This window comes from Eriocheir sinensis, unplaced genomic scaffold (assembly GCF_024679095.1).
Source record: "Eriocheir sinensis breed Jianghai 21 unplaced genomic scaffold, ASM2467909v1 Scaffold892, whole genome shotgun sequence".
Taxonomy (NCBI): domain Eukaryota; kingdom Metazoa; phylum Arthropoda; class Malacostraca; order Decapoda; family Varunidae; genus Eriocheir; species Eriocheir sinensis.
The window spans coordinates 115,564-141,755 of record NW_026112266.1 but is presented as its reverse complement, the minus strand read 5'-3'; the positions used below and the strand labels follow the sequence as shown (position 1 = coordinate 141,755).

At 39.1% G+C, this 26,192-nt stretch overlaps 1 pseudogene; it reads left to right on the top strand.

Moving 5' to 3' along the window:
- LOC126994844 (inactive rhomboid protein 1-like) overlaps positions 1 to 15,668 on the top strand; it is a 28,964-nt pseudogene extending 13,296 nt beyond the window's left edge.
- Positions 15,669 to 26,192: the final 10,524 nt, after the last annotated feature.

The window sequence follows — 26,192 nt, the reverse complement described above, 5'->3', positions numbered from 1 at the left end:
TAATTAGGATGGTTGTAATCTGATGATGATACATTTTTAGCAAAGTTTATTTTATATAACACATCATTCCCTGTTTTCTGAAAACCCTTGCCTTACTATTTCATATCAAGGATTGAGTTGGTTTAATATGTCATATGAAAACAGTTACTATTAACTTTTTATATACTTTAATGTTGTGTGAATGGCCATTAGATAGGAGGTGTCCTGTATGTCATCCCTTCTCCTTGTCTCTTCATCTCTTTTTAACCTCGTCCAGTGCCTGAATCACTTCTCCAAACTCCTCCCTCATCTTCCTTATTTCTACTAATATTCTGTCACAGTCCTTCTCCACTTTGTTTATTCTTTTCCACTGTACCAGTTCCATTACTGATTTTGGTGTGAAGCCCTCAAAACACTCCAAAGATTCTTCTTCCTTTCGTTTTGGCCCCGGGGACTCAGACAGAGAATCCGCCATCTTGGATGTTTGTTTACTTTCCATTCAGTCTCCTTCTCCTTCCCGTTTTACTTATCGCTTCTCACTCCCTCATATCCTCTCAATTCCTGAACTCCTAGGAGACGGGACCCCGAATGACTTAGCTGTTCTTGGGCCCTTTTGACTGACAAATAGATTGCTTTCCTTCGCCCATTTTTCCACGCCCACTGCAGCAGTCGGGTGGCAGCGTGTGTGTATTTACCTAGTTGTATTTACTTAGTTGTGACATACAGTGAAAAGAGCCACGCCACGCTGTCCCGTCTCCATATCCTCTCTTATCCAACTTTTCCTTAAAATCATGAATGTTTCTTGTACAGACCACCTCCTCCAGTCTATTCCATAGCTCAATGCTTCTGTTTGGGAAGCTAAACTTTTTCCCATCCTGCCTACACATGGTTCCGGTGTGTGTGTGTGTATTTCACAATGGCCTGATCACGAATTGGACTCGCAATCGCCAGCAAGTTCCCTCACATTTTGAGCAAGGTTTTTTAGTCGATTTCTGGGTAGTTCCAAGACCTCACACACCACGCACGTGTGTGTGTGTGTGTATTTACCTAGTTGTAGCTTTACAGGCCTAGGCTTACACTGTGGTGGTCCCGCTCCGATCTGTATTTGTCCAACTTTTCCAAAGTTTTGCTTACTCTTCGCTAATACTACAGCCTCACTTAGTCTGTTCCAAACCTCTCTGTTTTCTTTTGTGGAAGCTTATACTTTATGTCTCAAGCATCTTCCTTTCCTCAATTTTGTATTGTGTCCTCTTGTGCTCCTGGTGTTTATTCCTTCTTTTAGTAGTAACTCCTCATTATCTACATCTTTCATTTTGCCCAATAATTTATAAATTAGCATTAGGTCTCCCCTTTCTCTTCTTTGTTCCAGTGTTGGTAGGTCCCTCTCCTTTAATCTTTCTTCATATGTCAATCCCTCCAGTTCTGGAACCATTTTTGTTGCAATCCTTTGTATTCTTTCTAGTTTTTTATGTGTTTCTTCTTATGGGGAGACCACACCACCTCTGCATATTCCAATTTTGGTCTAATCATAATGGTTATTAAATTTTTCATCATATCCTTATCCATGTAGTGGAATGCTAATCCTATATTTCTCACCATTTTATATATATCACCGAATATCCTATTTACATGACTCTCAGGATGTAGATTAACTTGTATTGTCACTCCCAGATCTCTCTCTTCTTGAACTTTCTTTAATATTTCTCCATCTCCCATTCTATATGTCCATTTTGGTCTCCCTTCACTCTTTCCCATTTCCATTACATGATTTTTCTTCACAGAATTCCATCTCCCATTTAATACTACATTCCCAAATCTTGTTCAGGTCATCTTACAGAATTTCACAGTCTTTGCTGTTTCTAATATGTCTCAGCAGTTTTACATCGTCTGCAAACAGGCTCATATAACTGTTTACTCTCTCTGGCATATCATTTACATATACTAGGAAGAGTACAGGTGCCAATACCGATCCTTGAGGCACACTACTCTCTACAATTCTCCATTCCGATTTTATGTCCTTAACCACTGTTCTTATCTCTCTTCCCCTTAAGTAGCTTTCCATCTATTTCTTCATTTTCCCTTTCAAACCTCCTTTATTCTCCAGCTCCATAGTAGTCTTGTATGTGGAACTTTGGTTTAACGCCTTCTTCAGGTCCAAGTAAACGCAATCAACCCATCCGTCCGTGTGTGTGTGTGTGTGTGTGTGTGTGTGTGTGTGTGTGTGTGTGTGTGTGTGTGTGTGTGTGTGTTAACATGCTGACATACACATTAATGTTTCGCTGAGTGCTTGTTCACCTGTCATCTAACAGGTATGCATGCATACAGAGATGTCCAATCAGTGACATTCTGACATCCACAGGTGAAAAAGCAGCTGGATGAAATGAATTACTATCGGCCGTATTTCACGTGGTGGGTTACAACAGTTCAGGTGGTGATCCTGCTGCTCTCTATCATGTGCTATGGAGCGCAAGACCCTTCTCGGCTTCTCTATCAGTCAGCAGAAGGGACAGGTGGGTGCTCATCACCTTGCTTTTATTTTTTATGTTGTTTGTTTGTGTTTTTTGTTATTGTCTCTAGCATATGTATTTTACTCATTTTTGTGGTTCATGGTAAACAGATCTGTATGATTTTTACTAAGTGAGGTGCAATAACATAATCTCAATGTGTGTGTGTTTTTGTGTGTGTGTGTGTGTGCATATGTGTGAATTTGTGGTTCTAGTCTTCTGAAAAAATGTAAATTTAATGATATTTTAGTGACCACAATGCACCTTCCTTCTGTATTTACATAGTTTGTTTCTATGATACTGCTAAGCTGTCACTCAGTGCTGTCGGTGAAAATCCTCTAGAAAGTTTAATGTCAAAATGCTTCACAAGTGGCTTCTTTCTGTTTCAACTGTAAATGTCCTTGGCAGTTGTACATTACACAGACACACTTTTAAGTCTGGAGTAAGATCTCATAGTATGCAATTTGTCACTTCTGTCTTCACATCCTTGCCCAGTATTATCTTCATTAATCTTATGATCTCTTTTTCCTTATAATATTTCAATCTGCTCTCGTGTATTATTGTGTATCTGTGTTTCCTAAATATGTTTAAAGGTGTTTCCACTGCTTCACTTCTTCAGTTTCTTCTCATCACTAACTTTCATTCTGGTTTATTCCTGATCTCCATTGTATAGTGTTGTGAAATTAGTAAATTCTACATTTAATCTTTAGAAAAGAATCTTTCCCTATCTAGTTCAATAATTAATCAGTAGGAATAGTAGTTTTCTTGGTAGGTATGGTCTGCTAGCAGAATCTCCTTATTTAGGGTGGGAGTCCACAAACATCCCATGGGGTTAACTCTATCTCTCAGCTTTTCACATCCCCATGCAAACGCTAGTATTACTCTTTTTTATTCCTCTTGCATCTTATGTCTGTTTTTTCTTTCTTTAGGTCCTGATGGCCAGTTTATCATCACAGACAGTGGACTACTGGGAAACCTCAAATTTTTGGCTTGGCCTCGAGCTGTGAGTACTCACTGGAGTGGTGAGGAACAGAAAGGTTGCCAAATCAAACCTAGCACCTCACCACCTGCTTTATATTGTTCTTTGCCAACTCAGCATTCCTCACCAAAATTGAATAGGGTTTGCATATCATCTTACAGTATTGAATGCTTTTTATCTCTAGAATCATAACTTGAACCTGTTTAAATAGCACAGACTGCAGTAACCAGTTTACTGTAGCAAAACTGTGATTGGTTGAGGAGGTACCATCCACCCAATGGCTCGAGAACACCAAACGAAAGCTGTCATTCACGGAGACAAGATATGGCAGTTGCTGCTTTTCCTCCCCAGGCCATATCTTGTCTCCGTGTATGACAGCTCGAGTTTGGTGTTCTCGAGGCCATTGGAGTCCATAGTACCAGGGCTGTGGAGATAACAGGAAGGTAGTTGTAACAGAAAGTGTGTGTGTGTGTGTGTATATAAATATGTAGACATAACTGTAAAACTGATAAAAATTTAACATACATAAGAGTTGGAAATTGTTTAAAATTTGAAATCAATGTTAATTTTGATCTCAGGTTTTCTACCATTTAATTGAATCAATCTTTTATACCAAAGCAGGCTCATAGTGAGATTTGATGCCTGTACCCACACTGAAGCGCCAGGAAGGCAAACAAAACTGTGTCCTGGAAAATTCCTCCCACTGATGAGCTGTCTTCCTTTGTCCTACAGGCTGACCTAATACACTTAGGTGCCAAGTTTGTTCCTGCATGAGGAAAGACGAGAAAATCTATCGCCATGTAGAGTGAGCAGCGCGGGCAGAGCGAGAGACTGGGTGCTGCATACTAAATCCATGATTCAGGCTGTGTCCAGTCCTCTCTCGGCAGAGTGTTCGGTGAGGTAGACTTGAAGTGGTCCTTAGGACTAATACTTGGCTTTACATTCTGCTCAATGATTTGTGGAGCCTATTCTCTCACAATAATTTGTTTGCATGTTACTAAGAACTGCAATTTGGTAACTGTGTGTGTGTGTGTGTGTGTGTGTGTGTGTATAGCTTAGGAACTGCTTATAGTAAGAAAACTTACTAGACATGGTTAATCACTAAACCCAGGCAATAATAATCATGCATTGTTAACACTGAGTCTCAAGGCCACTTTCATCAACATTTCAGCTCATCTGATTACTGATGATTGAAAAATAATTAAACTTATGTGGGCTGCAGTGGCTGTTGTATGGATGGAATTCATTGAGCAAGCTTTCAATAATGCCCCAGTCACACATTCACGACAATGACTCCGGCGCCTCCCGACATCAGGCCACGCTACCAGCCAGTTTTGGAATGTCGCGCTGCCAGACGACGTAACGCACCATCGTAAGTCCATCCCCTTGAGTGCCGACCACAGCCGATGTCAAACGATGTTGTTACGATGTCGTTGAGATGACATCCCACGTCAGAGCTTATTCGCGACGGTGACAGATATCAGGGAGGGTCCCATTGTTTTGAAAATGTCCAAAACTGTCGGCGTGGCGGCCCGACGGTGGAGGCGGTCTGAGTCGGGAGAGCGCCGGTAGTCATAGTCGTGAATGTGAGACTCGGGCTTAAGCAATCATTTGCTCAACAAAATGCTGATTTCAAATAAAATGTTTAAAATTTCAACATAAGAATGTGTATATTGAAAGGTGATGACTATATAACCACTTTGGTCCTTAGAGGAGGAAGGACTTAATCCATGACAGTGTTGACTTCAGATGAAGAGGAAGTTTTTTTTTTTTTTTTTTTTTACTCAAAAAATCTCAAGAACAATACAGATTCATAGGTGTGTATATTTATTTCATGTTATTACTCATTGTGGCTTCCTTGTGATTCCTTTCTGAACATTTTTTGCCCCATTTTGGAGCTCACAGTGTCTCACAAGTTGAAAATTTTATCTATAATATTGTATGCCTTTATTATGCCTCATATATATATATATATATATATATATATATATATATATATATATATATATATATATATATATATATATATATATATATATATATATATATATATATATATATATATATATATATATATCGATTCCACTATTTACACATGCGCCTGTATCACAGTCCACACTATACCACACTAATGCTTCAAGAGAGTGTGGTATTCTGGAGCAGGGTCAACACACAGCCCCACATCAGACTCAGGACAGTAGAATTGTGCTACAAAGGCGTCAATATAGCCTTCCTTTTATCCTCATCTGGCACGTAATCCTTGTCCGAATCCAGAGTCTGAGAGTGCTCCCACGTTGTCTTCAGATGAGGAAACCTCAACTTACCATCTATCACCATATAAAAGGAATGGGTCAGCCATGGCATTGTTTACACTTGGTCTTGATCTCGATGTCACAGGTGGCTTGAAATTCTCCCCAGCTTGGGTAGTGTTAATGTTACAAACGACTCACGCAGTGTTGCTATTGTCTGCAGCAGTCTCTGTAGCAAAATAAACCCGCCACATCGACTGTAACAGTGTTTAGCAAGCCCGACATGTATACGTGTCGCCAGTATTTCCTGTAACTATAGGCGCCAGATTAGATATGCTGCTGCTAGTACTGTACAGGTTAATACCCTTGAGTAATAAATTGTAGATAAAAATCAGAAATAACTGCAGCATAATTGTTTAACCTGGTAACAGCGACGGGCCAAATTTGTGGCTTTACTCGGTACCAGCCATGGGCAAATTTCTGCCATGATATAAACCTCCCAAAATAGATGATGCATAAACTGATCACACATGCGCTGATATTTATTATGAAATGGTTTATGGAGTGATGATTCTTTTCTCATTATTTTACTTAGAGGGCCTTTAATCTAACCCAACCTAAGAAACATGATCCTCAAGAGCTACCGGGTTAAAATTCAAACGTATAAGTGCTACTAAATACCTCCCAAAGAGCTACGCATATGGGCATTTTAATCACTTAAGCGTGGTTAATAGAAGGAGTAAAGTAGTATTGTTGCTACATGAATCAAGGCTGTTTATTTGAGACTGGATGCTTCATTGTTACTTCTGTATTGATGTACCGCAGTATAGATGAAAGCAGTGGTGTGGGGTCTGATTTTGAAAAGTCTGACTCTTGGAAATATTAAGGTCCAGCCCTGACTCTGACTCCAGCTCCGCCCTCCTCTCCAAAAATATAACATTTTGGTTACAGAAAATGCATTATATCAATATTCCATAATAAAACTTCCCACAGATTGCTTGCATGAAATGTCTGCTTCCATGGGGTGACTTAGGTCCCACAAAAGCTTATTTCTCCCACAAATTTGTGGAAATTTCCCATGAAGTGGCAACATTCGGTTCTAGAAGTGCACACATGTAAGTACTTTACACAAGAATTGATCACATAGAAAGGAGTTGGAGTCAGATATTTTTACTGACTCCAACCAAAAGTAGTTGACTCTGGACCTCAACTCCTGACTCTGACTCCACATCCCTGGATAAAAGGATGATATCCTGGCATGTGACAGGGGTCAGTTAGGTGAATAATGCTGCCACGCTTTCTTTAGCTGCCATTGTCATGTAGTACTTTTGAGCCATTACTATACATACAGTAAACCTCGATATAACAGACTAATTGGGGGCAAAACTTAGTCTGTTAATGCCAAAAGTTTGTTATAAGTTACCGGATATTTTAAAAAATATGTATAATATTACCGACAACCCTAATAAACGAAGTTATATATATTTTTATTTTTTTTATTGTGTGTTGTCTGCATCGCTGCCTGTATAGCCTCACAGCACACTTGGTGATGGATTGCAAGGCACTGAGGCTGCCAGGTTTGGCAGTGGGGCCCTGTAGGGGGGCCGTATTGTTCCGGGTATGGTAGAATTTTTAAAAAGTGCGCCTAACTTCACACTGGCATGGAACTTTTTTTCGGTGTGTTGCGAAATAATCTACAAATTGTTTCCTGTCACAAAATTTTAATTGATTGAGTTTTCAATGCCTGTTTTACACCGCTGTCAGCTGCCGCTGCCACCACAGCTGCAAAATAGCTTGCAGAAGTTCAACTTGATTACTTCTTTCTATATTTCATTCACTGCTCATAAAGATCATAAGTGGGACAAACTAGAACAAACCAGGCAAGCACGTTTTTCCTTGCTATGTATTCCCCCAGTGCGCATGCAGTGGACAGCAGAGCTACTTATTTCTGCGTAGGAGGCATTTCTCGCAGCACTGGCCAGCTTAGTGGACGCACCCCACCGCCAGCTTTTCCCCATCATGTGCTGTATATTTCCCGCCTTCACACCGTCAGGGCAAGCCAAATAAATTTAAACTAACCAAACCTAACCTAACCTACTCTAACGGGGGAGATTTCACCCCTTCAACCCCTTTTTAAGTCGTGTCAGTACCAAGGAGAGTATAATAAATTTTAATCTCCCTGGTCAGTACTGACACTCACAAACACTGGGCTATTTTCCATTACATTTACAACCTGGATTGAAGCATAAGACTTTCTTGTGGTGTGTAAATACATTCATTTGAAATGTGGAAACCACAAGGAGGAAAAATATTCCATCAGGTGGGCTGAAAAGACTACAGGAACCCAGGGATGGAACAGCAGATAAAGGGAAGAGGGTGAGGCAGCTAGCAGATGCTATTGTTGTTACCAGGCTTGGTTGATTCAAAAGCTATTCTTTGGTGGTCCCCGTGATTTCTTGACCTCTGACCTTGCTCGTTATACATTATACTCGAGGGTTTATCTGTATCTCAACCATTCTGGAGATGCGTTGATACATTCCATTAATGGCATAATTTTTGCAATGACTATCGCTGAGAAGAAACAAATACACTGTGAGATAGATGAGCTGAGCTTCAGTTTGGGGAAATTTAGCATGACCTTGGAGCTTGGGAATTACTAAACTTGATTATTATTGTTATGATTATTATCATACTCAAGCACAGTGGGCTTGAATTTTAATTTATTCTAGTCTGTCTTCACTGCTACTCTTCAAATCCTTCTATATAAAACTGTGTGGGGAAGGATAACTAACTTCATCTGTAAATCTTTCCTTTTGACTCTTTTAATACCTATGAATATCCAAGTACAGTGTTGTTCTTACTACCAAATCCAATTTCCTCTTCTTACTCTGGCACCCTAAAGCCTCCTAACAAGGGGTCAAGGAGACATGGAATCGGTAAGTGTTTTCATCATAATAGAGTTATCAACTTTAACCCATTTGCATGGAAAATATGTGTTAATCATGAATTTACCAGTGACACGGATGTTCTCTTCACTCATAAGTTGCTGGTCACTTTTCAGTCACTGCTTTGGTCAATTTTTTGCTTCACAATCCTCATGTTTTCCATTGTTCCCTTTATTTGGCACATACATAGTGCAAAGAGGGCTGTGCCAAATATAAGACACAAGCATATTTTCTAAAATATCTGACCAACCTCTGCAAGTGACAAATCCAAAATCCAGTTTGATCCCTTACATGAAACAGAAAGCATTAGCATAATTCACCTACAGATGTTCACCCTACCATCACAATATACACAAGGTTGTTCCGGATGCTGCACCAACCACATACAAGAAGATAAAATGTCAATAAAGCATAGCAAAATGCATTCAACTTACCTCTAATATATTGTAGGGCACTTTTTATGCCTCATCACTGCCCTCAAGTGGCGTAGTAATGAAAGGGCAATATTAAGCAGCTTTTTGAAGTGTATGTTTGCCCAGGAAGCCAGAATTTTAGCTGTCGAGCTTGACGAGCAAGCTGACATCCTTTCTCTATCAGCTGTCAAAGATTTTCATCATACCACAAAATATGCATTTATCCACCAACTTGAAGTGAGCTACCACAGGGTATTTTTATACCAGTCCTCAGGGTGGGACTACTTCCCAAAGACCCATTACTGCAACATAATACATGAAAAAGGAAACGTAAATGATAAGTAGATGGCTATTGACTGTGTTGCAAATTCTGGTCTTTTTGGGCCCTTATCATCAATATGTGCCCTTCACCCTTCCTCAAGGCCGGAGGATGTAAATGTCCTTATCTATATATGCATGCATTCAGAGATACATATTATTTACCTAAATTTGTGCATTGCAAATATATCATGGAAGTGAATAATCGGGTGTTGCATGCAAAATTCCTTACATGAATTAACAATTATCTAATAGGTCAACCTACATTTGTCTTTAATAGATGGCTTTTGTAACCTTCTTATATTTTCCCAGAACCGGTTGTCAGTGTGGAAAAAGTGGAGTGAGCTGGCCAAGGGTCCGATGGTCGTCTGTCTGGCTCTGTGTGTGGCCAGGATCCCAAGTAAGGCCAATGTGGCAGTATTTTTTCTCCCTCATGGACATGAGTTGCTCAAGTGAATTCTGTTGAAAATTGATCTCAATGCAAAACTTTGTTTTGTTAGATGAATGTCTCACCTTAAAATTTATGAAACAAATATTTCCCCAAGCTAAACAAAATACTTTGTCTTTTCCTCTCAGCTACTGCAAAGAACTCAAGCCTATCCTCCAAGACGAAAGTGGCCAGGACTTATATAACGCTGGCCAATCTGCCGCAAGAGGATAGCAGCGTCAAAAGATCCATACAGCAGAGCACATGGCATGTGAGGGTGATTGGTCACCCATGCTGCATAGGGATCCACGGGAGTGTCGGATCACCACACGGAGTATTAGAACTTTGTGCGTGGTTACTCCATGAAGAGGCCACGCCTGCTCTCAGGTGGTGTGATGACTGCTCTCAACCTTCTGCTACTGGCAAAAGAAAGAGTGGCTATCCAGAAGATAAGACACTAAGCATCATCAATCCCATACTTCATGAGAGAAGGGAAAAATGTTGACATAACTGATAATATCATGGAGACCCCCCCTCTGCTCATAGCAATTTTTACCCACTCCAAGGGACCACTGACAGCTGGCAGGGTTGAGTTTATTAATTTTCCATCTTCATTATTATGAGCTACCAGTTTTACCACACCCAGATCATGCAATTGGTGTAAAAACACATTTGCTGGCATGGATAGGACACATTTTTTCTTTTGTAAAAGTTTAAGAACACTACTCTGCTTCTCAGTGACCTTTGTATATAGATCAGAGACTGAGTGCTTAAGACATGAGGTACTTAACTAGAGGGTCAAGCAGTAGTATGCAAACAACACAAATTGTTACTGGCAGTGCTTAGTAAATAAGATCAATGTGTAATTATTTGCTGAGCTATTCAACAAATGTCATCATTGTGTAGTTGTTTTTGTTGTTTTCTGCATATTACACTGGTAGGGTTTCTTGGTGGGGCTTGATGGCCAGCCCAGCCTGTTATGGCTCATGCTGCCCCCCAGAGCTCATCTTTGAGCCTCTCTTTAAAGAGAATCTAGAGTTCAGGTTGATAGGTGGTCTTCAGGACAGTATGTGGATAGTCTTGGGCCACTCAGCAGTGACTGAAAAATCCCAGCAGTGGCGGCGGGCAGGACTCGAACCCACATTCTCTTGGCTGCACCGCCGGCACACTAACCACTCAGCCACCGTTTTCCCAGGCAGTGGCTAAGTTTCTGTGCAAATCAGCTCTAAAATAGTAATCTATCACCAATCAATTAGAAACTATTTTTAAATTACCATAATCCCACCTAAACCCAATGGATAGTAACCTACCACCATGAAATAATGATGGCAAAACTAAGACCAAGACTGCACCGTGCCAGTAAATAAGCCACTCAGTAGTAACAAACCACCCAGCTCATCTGGTCAACGGTAGAGTAAAGTTACATTTGCATATTTGTTAACATTTTTTACTGAATTGTCCACTGAGCTCAGACCCATGACAGAAAATAACAAAGGCACTGGTAGAACCTTGAATTTTAGCCTCAGGTCATATATTAAGTCAAAGAACATGGTAATAGGGTAGCTGCATGATGTTTTAGTCAGCCACCAACCAAGAAAGTGGTAAGGACAGGAAGGCATGAGTTTTTTTATAAAATATTTTGTAAAATAAAGTGCATCGTATTTGGAGGTGCATCCAAAGCAGCAAATATGGTAATTATTTTCACTATTATTATCAACTACCTGGTAAACTCTGGAACAGCCTTTCCTCTGTTTGTACTTGCTTCCTACAATTTGATAACTTTCAAAAATAGAATGTCAAGAAATGTATTTGACAATTTTTTACCTCTCCTACTCAATTTGCAGGGGCAGTGCTATAGCATGCTCATTTATATAAGTTTTTGTTTTGCCCTTAAACTGCATCCTTGATGTAATAAATTACTGCAATAACTCACACCTCCTTTGACCTACAGGTGTCCTGCTTGAATAACGTGTGGATGATACCTTTCACAACCCAGATGTTCCAGACCAGTTTTATAGATTGTGACATCACTATTTATTCATGCAGGGTAAGTGTTTTATTGCATTCAAGTGAGAGTGCTGTTTCACTACTTTGATGTTCCAAGCCATTTTATAGATTATGGCATGATCCTGACTTATTCATGCTGGTAAGTGATCCTTATATAAGCAAAGAAAGTATTAGGAAGTATTCTCATCTCACAGTCAACTTTGACAAGCCATCCTTTTCTTTTGTTTGCTGTCAGCCCCCCATGCAGGTATTATAGGTGGAGGTGCCCCACGTGTGTTTGACTGTTAATCCCATAGAAGCCATTTGGCTGCATGGATGTCATACACTTGACTGACAAAATCAGGCTGCAAACATTTACAGCAATACAAACCCTTCAGTCAATTTTACAGTGTTTATTCATGTAATGCAGGCAACCCCCTTTATTTGACCATTTGTTGTTTGACATTTCAAAATTCCTATCCTTTTTCATTGTTTCAATAAGCAATCCCTTTGGTTTCAATGTTTTTTCTAAATTATATGTCAGTTATTAAGAAAGGATCTACTCTTGCAAAGAAAAATCAAGATTGACCTTGATAAGTGGTGTAGATGCTATTATTCTGATGAAAGCATTTTTATGTGAGGTATAACATCTAACAAAGTGTACAGGCCTCCAGGGTCTGGATCCCAGTGACCCCTACTACTTTCAGAAAACACAAAACACCCTCAGAATTTGGTGGCTTGAGAATACCCACTTTCCATGGCCTTGGTAATAAGTTTCTTTCCCAAAAACACCACTGTCACAAAATTACATGTATTTGGAGCTGTTAATGATCACCTCAAATCATCATTTAAAAAGACCTGCTTAATTATATTCTAGCACTCGATGAGCACCAACTCATAAGGCTTTAGTAGGTAAAGAATGGCTAGGTAACTGTGAAGTTGATACCATTAAAGACTGGCCTGATAATTCACCAGATATTTTCCAATAGAGAACTTAGAAGCAGTAATGAAGGCCAAGTTGTAGTGCCATGACACCCTATACTCTAAGCTGGAAGCAGAGTCATGCTATTGTTAGGCAGGATTCTAGTCTTAAAGAGCTGAAAACAAAGGACTGCAATTAAGTACCAAATTCAGCATGGACTCGGAATTTCTAGTTTTAGTGATTTGATATGAGGCTATCTCTCCCTCAGAAAATTGTGGGTGGATTAATTTCATGCAACACATATATATATATAATGTTTTTTGTTGTTGTTTTTTGTTTTGTTTTTCCCAACACAACCCTGTCAAATAGTTGGGGTTGCCTGCACTCCATGTCAAAATGGGCGTGCTCTCAGGGATGAGTCTTACCAAGAGAGAACACACGAGCCTAACACCTTTAATGACTTTCTCCTAAAGTGTTTTCCCTAAGATACCCTTCTTGTATCCATCCACTAGTATAATACGGGTAAAGTACAAGGAGGGAAAGCAAAATTTTTTTGTTCACTTATTATTGTTTGCTTAAATTAAAGTTGTAGTGAGTCATAATTTTCTCAGCAACCTAATATGCATTATTGCAGTGCACACAAATTGAAAATACTGTGATAAATGGGAATATGGTAAGAATTTAAAACACCTCAGGTAGATTGAGGGAGGGGGATGACATGGTTTATGTTATAGAGGAGCTGCCTTTGTAATCTGAGCGCTCCTAGCAGGTGTCTTATGCGTCCATGTCCTTACTTGCTTATTTAAGATGTAGTTACTTCACAGTCCAAGGATAAAACCATACTGAATACATTTGACTAATGTCACTTGGACCCTCATCTATGTTTAAAATAGCTAAACCATTGAGACTACCAAATCTTTACATATTATTAGGAACTGTAGTTACTAAAGGTTGACAAAGTGACTTTCATAATATCTAAACCTTGTAAACATTTACTAACATTAGCTTCCTTTCAGATTCATCCATTTGAATATCACAATAGTGCTCCAATACCTGTTGATGCGGGACATGGAGATAGCTTTCTGTCGGGCCCAAAAGTGATCGTGGTATCATCTACATCAGATCAGGCATCGCTGGCAACCTGGCTCTCTGCCATTTTTGTCCCCTTATCGAGCTGAAGTTGGTCCATCTGGCCTCAGTTTGACTACTAGCGCATGTGATTAGTAATTCATCAACTCCATGGCAGATGATAAAGAACCTATGGAAGGTGCTGGCCAAGCTGGTGGCCTGGATATTGACTTTCTTCCTGGTGGGGCTCTTACCGCAGGGACAACTATGCCCACATATTTGGCTTTCTTCTTCCATCTTCGGTTCCTGCTCGGCTTATGCACTGGCTACGTCGCTTGTGTCGCTTGGTCCATACGCACAGACGGACTAGTGGAAGAAGTGTTGCTCATCTGGGTGTGTCTGGTGGCCGTGGTGGTGATGCTCACAGCACTTATAATACTCTCTTTCTATGTCACGCCCATATATGAGTGCAAGATCTGTGAATACCTTAACTGCATCCTCTAACTCGGACTTCTGCAGAACAGAACATCAATTTCAACAAGAAGTTGATATTATGTGAGAGGCTGATACCCTCATTCTGTGCTTGCTCTGTTGTCAGTCAATCTAGTCAACCCGACGTACAACATTTCAGTGCAATTTAACCAGTGTAATTATTACTGTGTGTTATATGAAGTGATCACCTGCTTGTTATGGCCAGCTCTTTCATGCTTCATACTCGGGAACATGGGATACACCACCTACTTATTTTGGTCAAAAAGATATAGTTACTTAGTCCCGACCAAAATGGTCAGACAAACAGGTTGGTATTGACAAGTTTTTGAACAAGATCCTCATACATGCCTTTGAACCACTGTGATATATATAAATGCATACATCTACCTTTCCAGTATGCCCTGTAGTTGCCTTTTAAATCCATTAAGAACATTGCCAAGTATTTTGGCTCTAAAAAAGTATCTGGAAATCTTTTTACTGCATCCCACAAATGTCTATTTCATAATAAATTTATGTAGATGGATGGATTAATCCAAATCAGCACATGGTAATGTTCCTAGATATATATAAGTACTTCTGAGGAGATAAAATATATACAATACTCAGGTGCATAGTATTTCCTCTCTGATTCAGGAATTAACTTCAGAAAAGTGAAAAATTGTATTGATATTCAAATATGTTTACTAGCACTGACAATATATCTTGTCTACAATTAGTGTTGATACCAGCCTGTTGGAGAGCCTATATTGTGGTATTGTGACATTATTATCAACAGAACACAGAGGACTGAAGACACAGTGACAGTTTCCTTACTCAAGAGTTCAGGGACCACAATTCTGAACTCCACCAGATAATTGTAGCAACAAGACCTGGTGGGCCTCTCGGGAGGCACCAACATACGTTAGTCTGCAGAAATTTCCGCTAAACCCCCTCAAAGACAAACTCTAGTGGACTTCCACATAATTGTGGTCTGGTCTAACAAAATGGAGAGTGAAAGATGCAAAAAAATCCTTTCTTCTTGATACCTTGATATTATTATCATTATTATGATTATAGGATTGTACAGAAAAGTTAAGTGTAGGTTAGATTACCCACTGATTTTCTCCCAATAATTGAACCCCATATGCATAGTGTTAAGATAATTGGACACCACTTCCTTTATTTCCTCCTCCTTTATAGGTGGGTGACCCAGGCAGGGGTAACTCTGAGCCACCGTTGTTCTCTTCACTTCCACTCTGGCAAGTGTGACTCTGGCGAGGGCCTCCAGGGGCAATAGTCAGTCACTTTCACTTCCATTTATCTCGTCCTGTTCTTGTGTCATCATCACCAGGGGCTTGTGCCGGCTCCCTGAGAGGTGTGGAGTGGAGGGAAGTGGGATCTGTCTAGCAGGTGTGGGAAAAATATCATATAGGTGATTAAAGCCACCAAGTTGTTGGGTTGTGTGTGTTAAAAAGGGTGAAAATTTTGTTACATTGTAGAGCAGCAGTGCAGATGGTGATGGCTGAACTGCCTTGTTCTGTTTTTGGTTACTTATTGTAATTGGCATGGATGTGCATGTGCTGCCTGTGGTGCTTAGGGACTTTCCAGGCATTACTAAATTGAAGTAAAATGTATAAGAGATTACAAGGAGAAAACTTTGTGATGGACAGAATCTTCTGTTGCTGAAAGGTGCATTGTTATTGAAAGTAGCTTTCTTTTTGGGATGCATCTGGTATAATCTCACTTTTGTTGTTAATCATAAGCTTTTAAAGCACAAAGTAAGACAATTGAAGTGATTCTTTTGTGATTAAAAATTACACATTCTTAGAATAAGACAAAACAAAGATTTTTCTTTGTTATTAAATAACAGAGATGGCACAGTACACAGGAAAAATTTGGGTATAAAAATGGTGAAGGGGTTTTGGCCACACCTGAGATGGTCTGCATGTAGTGTGGAGCATACAACATAGGGGCAAGTGGTGAAGAGGCTCATTTACCAAGTGTAGTGCAGAAAGAGTCATGCAGTGCTTGGTAGGGGATCATGCACATGGTGTAAAGTGAAAATCACACAGCATATCGGGAGAGAAAGCATCACTTTCATCATGCTGTATATGTGGAGAGTTTCAAATACACGCATCCATGGAGAAATAGTTTGTGGTTTAAGCACTTACCAGGGGGAATGGTGTGTCAGCCATCAGGTCACATCTCCTTGGAGTCAGTAACTAGGTCACACAGTGCAGGGTTGGGAAAGTTGATTGAGTCACAGCTAACACTTTGAGACATTGGGGGGATCACAGTGACATGGGAAATATTTCTTAATAGGCACTGGTCATACAGGTCATTAGATCACTCATAAATACACTTTACCATCATTTTTTTACTATATTATGGAAATGCATGTTGTTTATTAATAAGATGGGTGAAGGACACTGAAATGAGCATAGCTTTGTCTGTGTTAATAAAAACATTAAGTTAAAGGTGTTGGTAGCAAGAGACTCCTCCATCAAGGTAACTGACAGCCCCTGGGGGGAAAGCTAGTAGTTGAATGGGAGAAACCCTCAAGCTGAACCCATACAGTGTTGTCAAAGTAAACAACCCAATAACTATGTATAATGTTCAGATTAAATAAAAAAAATGGTAAGTGGAATGTGACTGTGTGTACAGTTATATCATGGTAGGCAAACAAACTGAATTAAGCTTAAGAATCTTTTGAGGACAATGAAGAAGAAATAGGCATGTGGATAAGCTGGTCTGCTTTAACCAGGAGCAGCTGGCCTGTAATGTCAGAAGCATCTCATATTGAGGAAATTTGCAGGCTTCTTATTGTCTTCAAAATGTTCTTGGTCACTGAGTCCATACTTGCACTTTCTACTTATCACTATTTTGTCAGTTGTTTTCAATTGAAGCATGTTGCCAGTGGCATATAATAACTGGTATATTGTTGGTAAACAATTCATGTAATGCCCCTCTCAAGTATCAAGTGGAGCCACTACTTGTCACAGATATAAGTAGTTCTCCCATGTGGTCATAACTTCCATCATCATGTAATTTTTCATCTCAAATAGCTTAGATTAATAATTTGTATGAAAAATGTGTTGTTAGGATGATCTCATATCAATAATTTAAGGCAACTCATTCCATAATGTCTGTTCTGGATATTTGTGTAAAATAGAGTGCGATGAAGTGCGGGCAAAGGTCACATGCTACGTGGAGGAGGTTAACAAAATTGGTCAGGCTGAGTATGTTAATGGTTGACTACAGTAGCAGTAAATGACTTTGTGAAGATGATAGAGAAGTTTTCTTTATCAATTTTCTGGTGAGATTTCTAAAACGACCTTTTATTTAATTACTTTGCAAGATATGTAGAGGGTCATAAAAACTGCCAACTACTCGTTAGTAAAAATTCTGATCTTATTCCCCAAAATTTGGATTATCTAAACTCAGATTCAGCTCAGAGAGATATGATGTGCTAATAACAGAGGAATAATTAAATGGGAAATATTAGGTATATATTCCATTTTTACAAAAATGACAGTGTGTGTGTGTGTGTCTGTGTGTTATATATATATATATATATATATATATATATATATATATATATATATATATATATATATATATATATATATATATATATATATATATATATATATATATATATATATATATATCATACATATATATCACTACTATCATCATCATAATTTCATCAACGCCTGCTCCTAGGAGCTCCCACCAGGGATGGCCACGGCAGAAGAGTTTCCAACTTTCTATCCAGACACTCCTCCCTTTGCCTGCCTGCCCAAAGTTTCTCAAAGATCTTTCCCCTCTCTCCCTAATGTACTCTTCGCACCCTTTCTATCCTCTGATTTCCACTGGAGGTCATCTTTAGCATTCCTCCCTCATTCTCACTCACATACACCCCTTCTCTGGTCATCTTACTCTCCTCCATTCGGCCCATGTGGCTGCCAAAACCACTTTAAAGTCTGTCGCCTCACTTTCTTCCACCACTCCACACTTCTTCCCTTCACCCCTGTGACATTCCAAAATGCCTGCATTCAAACTTTCTACATTACTCATTCCATCCATTCTACTCACACCACAAACACGACTCCTCAAATAACTCATTTCCACTGCCTGCACTCCAGACCTCTGACTTTCATTCCAGGCCCACATTTCACTTGCATATGTAAGGGTTGGTACTATTTTAGTGGGAAGAGATTTTTCTATTCTCTTTTTCTATTACTCTCTCGGTCCCACACGTCCTTCATAAGTAGTAGTCGTAAACACACAAGAAATTAATCACAACAAGGAGAGAGGTATTCTGGGTTGCCTGAGATTGAACCCACGACCAGCGGTGCACGATGGAGAGCCACTCCTTACCGAAGTCGCCTAAAGAGGTAAATTCTACTGGCTAAGTGGGTTATGCAGGAGGCTCGCTCATCAGGCATAGTTGCCGCACTACACCTGCTTTCTCTCCCCCTCAAGTGCAGATTAATTTCTGTGTGTTGGAGACCTTTAGACAAAGTGACCCATATTGCGTACTTTTTTCACAGTGTCCTCCCATAGAGACATACCTTCCCCATTGCTTCCCATTTTCTGTCATCAACTCTCAGAGAGACATGGACCATCACTTCCGTTATACCCTTCAGGAAAAACTCAATAGAATCACAGGATAGGATGTCCAATTTAATGCCACTCAGTTTAATGAAGAGATTTTCAATTCTCTTTTCTATTACTTCTCGGTCCCACACGCCCTCTGCATGTGTCGAACGCCGAGGAAATTAATCACAACAAGGAGAGGGTGTTCCCTGCCAGTCTGGGATTGAACCCACCACCAGCGTGGACGTGGATAGCCACCTCACCGAGTCGGGCCAAAGAGGTACCCCACTGGCCAAGTGCGGGTTATGGGAGGCTTGTTCATCAGGCATAGTCGCTGCACTACACTATTAATGTATTTCCTCAAATCTTCTTTACCTCCATGCTCACACTTCTCTGCCATTCATGATTCATCTCAAAGACCCTACCAATCTTCTTTTTTCTCCTTGCAAATGCCCTTTCTCTCTTATTCTCCTCTATACCACCATGCTTACACACAATCAACTGATCCAAGGTACTTAAACTCATTGACCTCCTCCATTTCTTTCAACATTCAAAAATTATTTTGCATTCTTTTTCACATTCAATTTCTACTATATGGGCATACAAATCTACAACCTCCTTCTACTTCTTCGGGGCTTCACAAACCATCACTTTCACTTTTGTTGACATTTACTTTTAGCTTTCCCTTTTACAAGCAGACACTATCAAAAACACTGACCAAATTTTTGTAGAAGTCACTTTTTCATATATATATATATATATATATATATATATATATATATATATATATATATATATATATATATATATATATATATATATATATATATATATGTGTGTGTGTGTGTGTGTGTGTGTGTGTGTGTGTGTGTGTGTGTGTGTGTGTGTGTAATTCACCACAGCCTCATCACGTGTTGGACTCCCTAACTTCTGGAAGCAGGTACTTCTCCTGACATGAGCAAGTGCCTTTTATCGTTGATCTCAGACACACACCACACACCCCATCCCCTGCTCAGAGGTACAGTAACCACCTCAGTCAACGGAAAGAATCCCGCCCTGGAGCGTGTGTGTGTGTGTGTGTGTGTGTATGAATATATTAGTGATGTATCGGATTACCCAAGCTTCCTGCTGGAGCCTCCGTGAGTGAAAATGATATCTCGGTGACATAATCTGCATTCTGAAGTTTTCAGACAACAGAAGCTCTGCATCATTATCTGCCTCTGCTTTCAGATAATAAAAGCTCCGTGATAAATTATTCGCCTCACACAAAGAACTGCTACTCATGGTTGGTGGAGCTCTGCCCAGCTGAAATATTTCTACCTCTTTTTTTTCATCATCCCTTTTTCTTTATTTCTTTCATCCACATCTCTCACTCTCTCCCTCTCAACTACCATTTGTCTCTCTCTCTCTCTCTCTCTCTCTCTCTCTCATATGCAAACAAGTATACATATGTACTTTGTACTGTACATTGTGTTAAAAAATAATCCACTTCCGCATCCACAACCACTCGACATGGAGGTAAAATAATCTGCAGTAGTGTCCTCGTGATCCAAAATTATTACATATCTTAATGACATGAAAAACAGATATCTGCCTCTGTAGAGCCTCTAAAATTTGGTATCCGACATGACTAGTGTGTGTGTGTGTGTGTGTGTATATAATATATATATATATATAATATATATATATATATATTATATATATATATATATATATATATATATATATAATATATATATATATATATTATATATATATATATATATTATATATATATATATATATTATATATATATATATATTATATATATATATTATATATATATATATGCTTAACATCAGACCTTTACTATCATTTCCTGATTGGGGCAAGTAAGTAGAAGAACTTGTGTCCTCTCAACACTGCTCAAAATTAAACAAATTTCTCCACCCATCCTCTCTTTACACAACCTCCCAAACACCTCCATCCCTTATTCTTCGAGCAACACTTTAGCTGTCACCTTCTTCTCACACTAAACATCCTCGGTCTATCCTTAACTCAAAAAATCTCAACTGAAACTTCTACATCTCGTCCTTATAAATCAGCTTCCTCGAGGTTGACATACATTCTGTATCGCCTCCGCCAGTTCTTCTCCTCCTCCCAGATGCTATCCATATACAGGGGCTTGTCCTACTCATATGGAGTATGCATCTCTTGTGTGGGGGCCTCTCACACAGCTCTCCTCTAGACAGACTAGAGTCAAAGGCTCTTTCACCTCATCAACTCCCCCTCCCTCACATACTGGACAGCCTTCTACCTCTTAGATTCCACTGCCATATTGCATCTCTCTATCTTTTATTGATATTTTCACGCTGACTGCTATTCTGAACTTTGCTAACTGCATGCCTCCCTCCTCCCCGCAGCCTCCGCTGCCCACGACTTTCTACTCTAGCTCATCCGTATTCTGTCAAAACCCCTTATGCAGGAGTTAACCATCATCTTCACTCTTTTCATCCCTTTAGCACTGGTAAACTCTAAACAGCCTTTCCCTTCATCTGTATTTCCTCCTGCCTATAACTCTGACCTTCTTCAAGAAGTGTGTGTCAAAACACCTTCCATCCAAAATTGACCTCTCTTGGCACACTCTTTACTTTTGTCTTGGTATTAGCAGCAATTAGCTGTGGCTTCTTTCCCCACACCTTTTTGTTGCCCTTTGATTGCCAAGCCTCAGAAACACATATATATATATATATATATATATATATATATATATATATATATATATATATATATATATATATATATATATATATATATATATATATATATATATATATATATATATATATATATATATATATATATATATATATATATATATATATATATATATATATATATATATATATATATATATATATATATATATATATATATATATATATATATATATATATATATATATATATATATATATATATATATATATATATATATATATATATCATGTGACTGGGAGCTCAGAGATATGAATCATGGTCTGGAGTGTGGCTAAAGTGCAGTTGTCATGACTTGAAGGGACATGGATCTTGAGCTAGCATTCTATTGAATCAAGTCTCAGCTACTCTTAGTGAGAAATTCCAAAATGCACAAATGGCGAATACAATTCATTAACATTGCAATAATGCAGTACCAGTCAGTGGATGTAACTGTTATGTGTAAGGAATAAACACATTGGGGAGTGAATTCTGCCGATCATGTGGAAATTTGTTGCATCATTGTGAAGGTTAAGGTTTTTACTAATTGAGTAAACTTCTCATTTTGTCTTTTTTACAACATAATTCACAGCATCATAACATGGATTAAAACCCAGCAGGGTTTTTTTTTTTTTTTTTTTTTTTTTTTTGTTTTTTTTTTGGTGGTTATTTTTTTTAAATACTATATTAATTGTAATAAAAAAAAGCTCCCTTCAATATGTGCAATGCAGTAAACAGTCATACCATTCTCCCATATGGCATGCTGACTAGATTTGTGACTCCTCCAGGTGAGTGTGGCCGGAGCTGTTGTGTAGCATGTAAGAAAGTTGTAAGGCTTAATAGAAGACTCCAGACCAGCCCTTGCTCAGTAGTTGACTGAATGTGCTATATTGTTAACAGTCAACTTGTAGGCAAACATAGGGAATCCTTTCTCTTCTGCTGAGCCTTTTTGATATATACTTGAGCATAAAGTTTGTCCCTTTATGTTTAGGCCAGCAAGTGAAGAAAATCCTCTCCAAATTAACTGTAGATTTGTATAGACAAATTTGTTATAGGTCACAAAGCAACTTTCCTGGAGTTCAGTCAATCCAATTTTTTTTTTTTTTTTTTTTTTTTTTTTGCATGTATGCCTTGATGTTACCATATATTCATTCCTTTTTTTTTTTTATATCTGTTGGGTATTTCAAGACTCCTTCAATTGAATCCATCTCATTTTATAAGAAAATGAGCAAGTTATTATAATAAACCATGTACATTATGATCAGGGTTGTTCTGTGTACAGGCACCCTAAAAGTCTCTGGCCCTCTTCCTCATTCCTATGTCCATGTTTGCGTTCTTTGCCCTCATACCTCATCTTTGTTGCTGTTCCCTTGATCACCAAGTGTTTTGATTTATACTCTGGTGTGCTTTTCCTTTATATCTTGTGGGATAAACCCATTACTTCCTCCAGCTGGAAAGTGAAAAACTCTTATGCCCCATGCTTAGGCAGAGGCACCACTATTAATGCTGTGAAGAAAAACCTTCCTGGTGGAGGGCAGGAGGTAATTTTGTTTGCTACAAAGGATTATGCAATTCTTCCACTTCCCATCAGTGATAGCTTGCATGTTAGCCACGGTGAACAACCAAGACCATCCTTCACCTGCTATCTGAGGTCTAAATTAGGGCTGGTAAGAGCCTTGAAAAATGTTGTATCCTGTACCAAGGGAGAGACTTTCCTCAGTCTCTGCTTCATTTGCTGAATGAAAGAAGAATTACACATGGTCATTTGTTATCAGATTGGCTTCTCTCTTATCAGCTGCCAATCTTAAATGATGCTGAATGTCATAATTTGTACTTTTGGCACAATAATCCAGAATAAATAAACTTTCAACAATTAAGTAAAACCATTTCCCAGTGAAAACAACCTCATAACTCCATATCAGAAAGGGTACTACCAGAGTCCACCTAAGAACCTGGCCAAGTAAGACAATGATTTTTATCTGTACCTCATACCCCCTCCCTTTCCCTTCAATTCTGATCAGTACTAATCATCCATCAGGCGTCCTTCCCCTGGTTTATCCCCTCCAGTTCATATAATTACATACCCCTAGCATTGCAGGCACTACCAAGTCAACGAACTTCTCACCCAACAATATCATATCCCTCTTCAAACCAGATACATCTACTCTGTCCACTTCCATTATTTCTTCAATCACCAATTAAAACATGAATCTAGTTACATGTGGAATTTGTATTGCCAGATGCTAGAAAGCTGATCAAATTGTTATTTCAGTCCTCACCTCACTTACAATAAAACCCATGCTCACCTCCCTCGTGCTCTGGGTCCCCTCATATTTTCATGAAACATTTGAAAATTAATTACTAAATTATAAAGTGCAAGTGTTTAAATTTTGTCGCCTCCCCTTGGTATTAAGTTTCTTCATCCAAAGTTCACAGCCACTCAACCAAAACCCTAAGATCAGTATGGCCAGAGGAAAGAGATTATGTCCCTTTCTTGGCAAGGTGAAAAGTGACAAACTTTCTAAGTAACAAAAACATCATTATCAGCTAACTAGTTTTTTGTCTTGCTATCAACAGCCTTATTATTAAGCATCAAATAACTTTAGAATGACTACAAATGTTTAGATAAAGGCTTTTAAGTTATTCAGGTTACTGAAATTTTCCTAAACACATATAGATAGACTGATATAGTGATAGACACACAGAGATAGATAGATAGATTAAATCAAACTATTTCAACAGCTTTCAGTGCAAACATCGAGTGTTCCTCAACTAGTTCCAGAAGAAAAGAAGAGAATGTCGGAAATGGAAATTCAAATGTAATGGAAAAGTCTCGCCCACACGGAGGAGGAGGAAAGAAAGAAGGTCGGGTATGATTCTCTCACGCCCCCCCCCCTTGTTTCCTGCCAAAAAGTTAGTTCATAGCTTTTTTTCGTGCCCGGTGACTGTGTGTGGCTGCCTTTCTTTTACGTATAATTGTTGTGCAGGAGTTATAACGTTATTTTTTACAGTAAAGGAAGCCAGCTCGAAGGAAAAGAATAATAAAAAAAGCCCGCTAAACACTGCCCCTGTAAAGACTTCAGAAGAGTGGCCAAAAGAGAGGTCAATTGGAGGAGAGGTGTCTCAATACTCTCCTCTTAAAAGAATTCAAGTCACAGGAGGAAATACAGACGAAGATAAATTGTTCCAGATTTTACCAGTGCGAGGGATGAAGGAAATGAAGATGCTGGTTAACTTGCATAAGGGATTTGGACAGTATAAGATGAACTAGAGTAGAAAGTCGAGTAGCGGAACCGAAAGAAAAGACTACTCCAAAACGTCGAGCTTCTTAGAGACAAACGAAAGGCATATTAACAAAACGTCGTGGGGGAAAGATCAATTCAATAACGTCGAGTTTCTTACCAAGACAGACAATAGATATATTAACGAAACGTCGTAGGAGAACAAATACTTCACTATCGTCAAGCTTCTTAGACAGACAAAATATATATTAACAGAACGTCTTGAGAGAGCAACTACTTCCATAACGTCGAGACTCTTAACAAACAATATATATATTAACAAAACGTGGTAGGAGAACAACATTTCACTAACGTCGAGATTCTTAGACAGACAAAAGATATATTAACAAAACGTCGAGAGAACAAAAAATTCATTAATATCAGGTTTCTTATGCAGAGAGAGAGAGAGAGAGAGAGAGAGAGAGAGAGAGAGAGAGAGAGAGAGAGAGAGAGAGAGAGAGAGAGAGAGAGAGAGAGAGAGAGAGAGAGAGAGAGAGAGAGAGAGAGAGAGAGAGAGAGAGAGAGAGAGAGAGAGTGAGAGAGATAGAGAGAGAGAGAGAGAGAGAGAGAGAGAGAGAGAGAGAGAGAGAGAGAGAGAGAGAGAGAGAGAGAGAGAGAGATGAATTGGAAATTTTCTTGGCAATAAACTGAAAAAAAATCCGTTACCCAAACGATGAGATGATGCACAGCCAACCTTAGTACATCGGAGTTAAAGAAAATTATTGAAATGTTCATAAATCAGAATGTGTTTACCCACTCTACTTATACTCTCCTAATAACATGAATGAGCTACAGTCAGCCATGCAGCAACACACATTCCCCTCGCCACACGCTTGTCATGCATAGAAGAGCGGCTGGATATTGTTTTCTTTGACCTTGTAATATATGATATACCTTCCCATGGTCTTCCCTCACCTCGAGACACAAGCAAAAGAATCGTATCAGGTTGGAATAGCCAAAACTCATTATATTCGTCTTGTTTCAAACTATAAATAACGTGGCTGGATCACGTTTTCAGGCCTTTCAATATACCTTCCCTTGGTCTTCCTCACCTCGAGACACAAGCAGAAGAATCATATCAGGATGGAATAGAGGCCAAAACTCATTATATTCTCCTTGTTTGAAAATATAAATATCGTGGCTGGAGTGTGATTTGCTGGCCTTTTTTTATATATTCCTTTGGTGTCGCGGAGACACACACACACACACACACACACACACACACACACACACACACACACACACACACACACACACTAACAGCAGCCTCCCAGGAAACATATGGCGGGCATTAGTGGGTGGCGTTAATCCA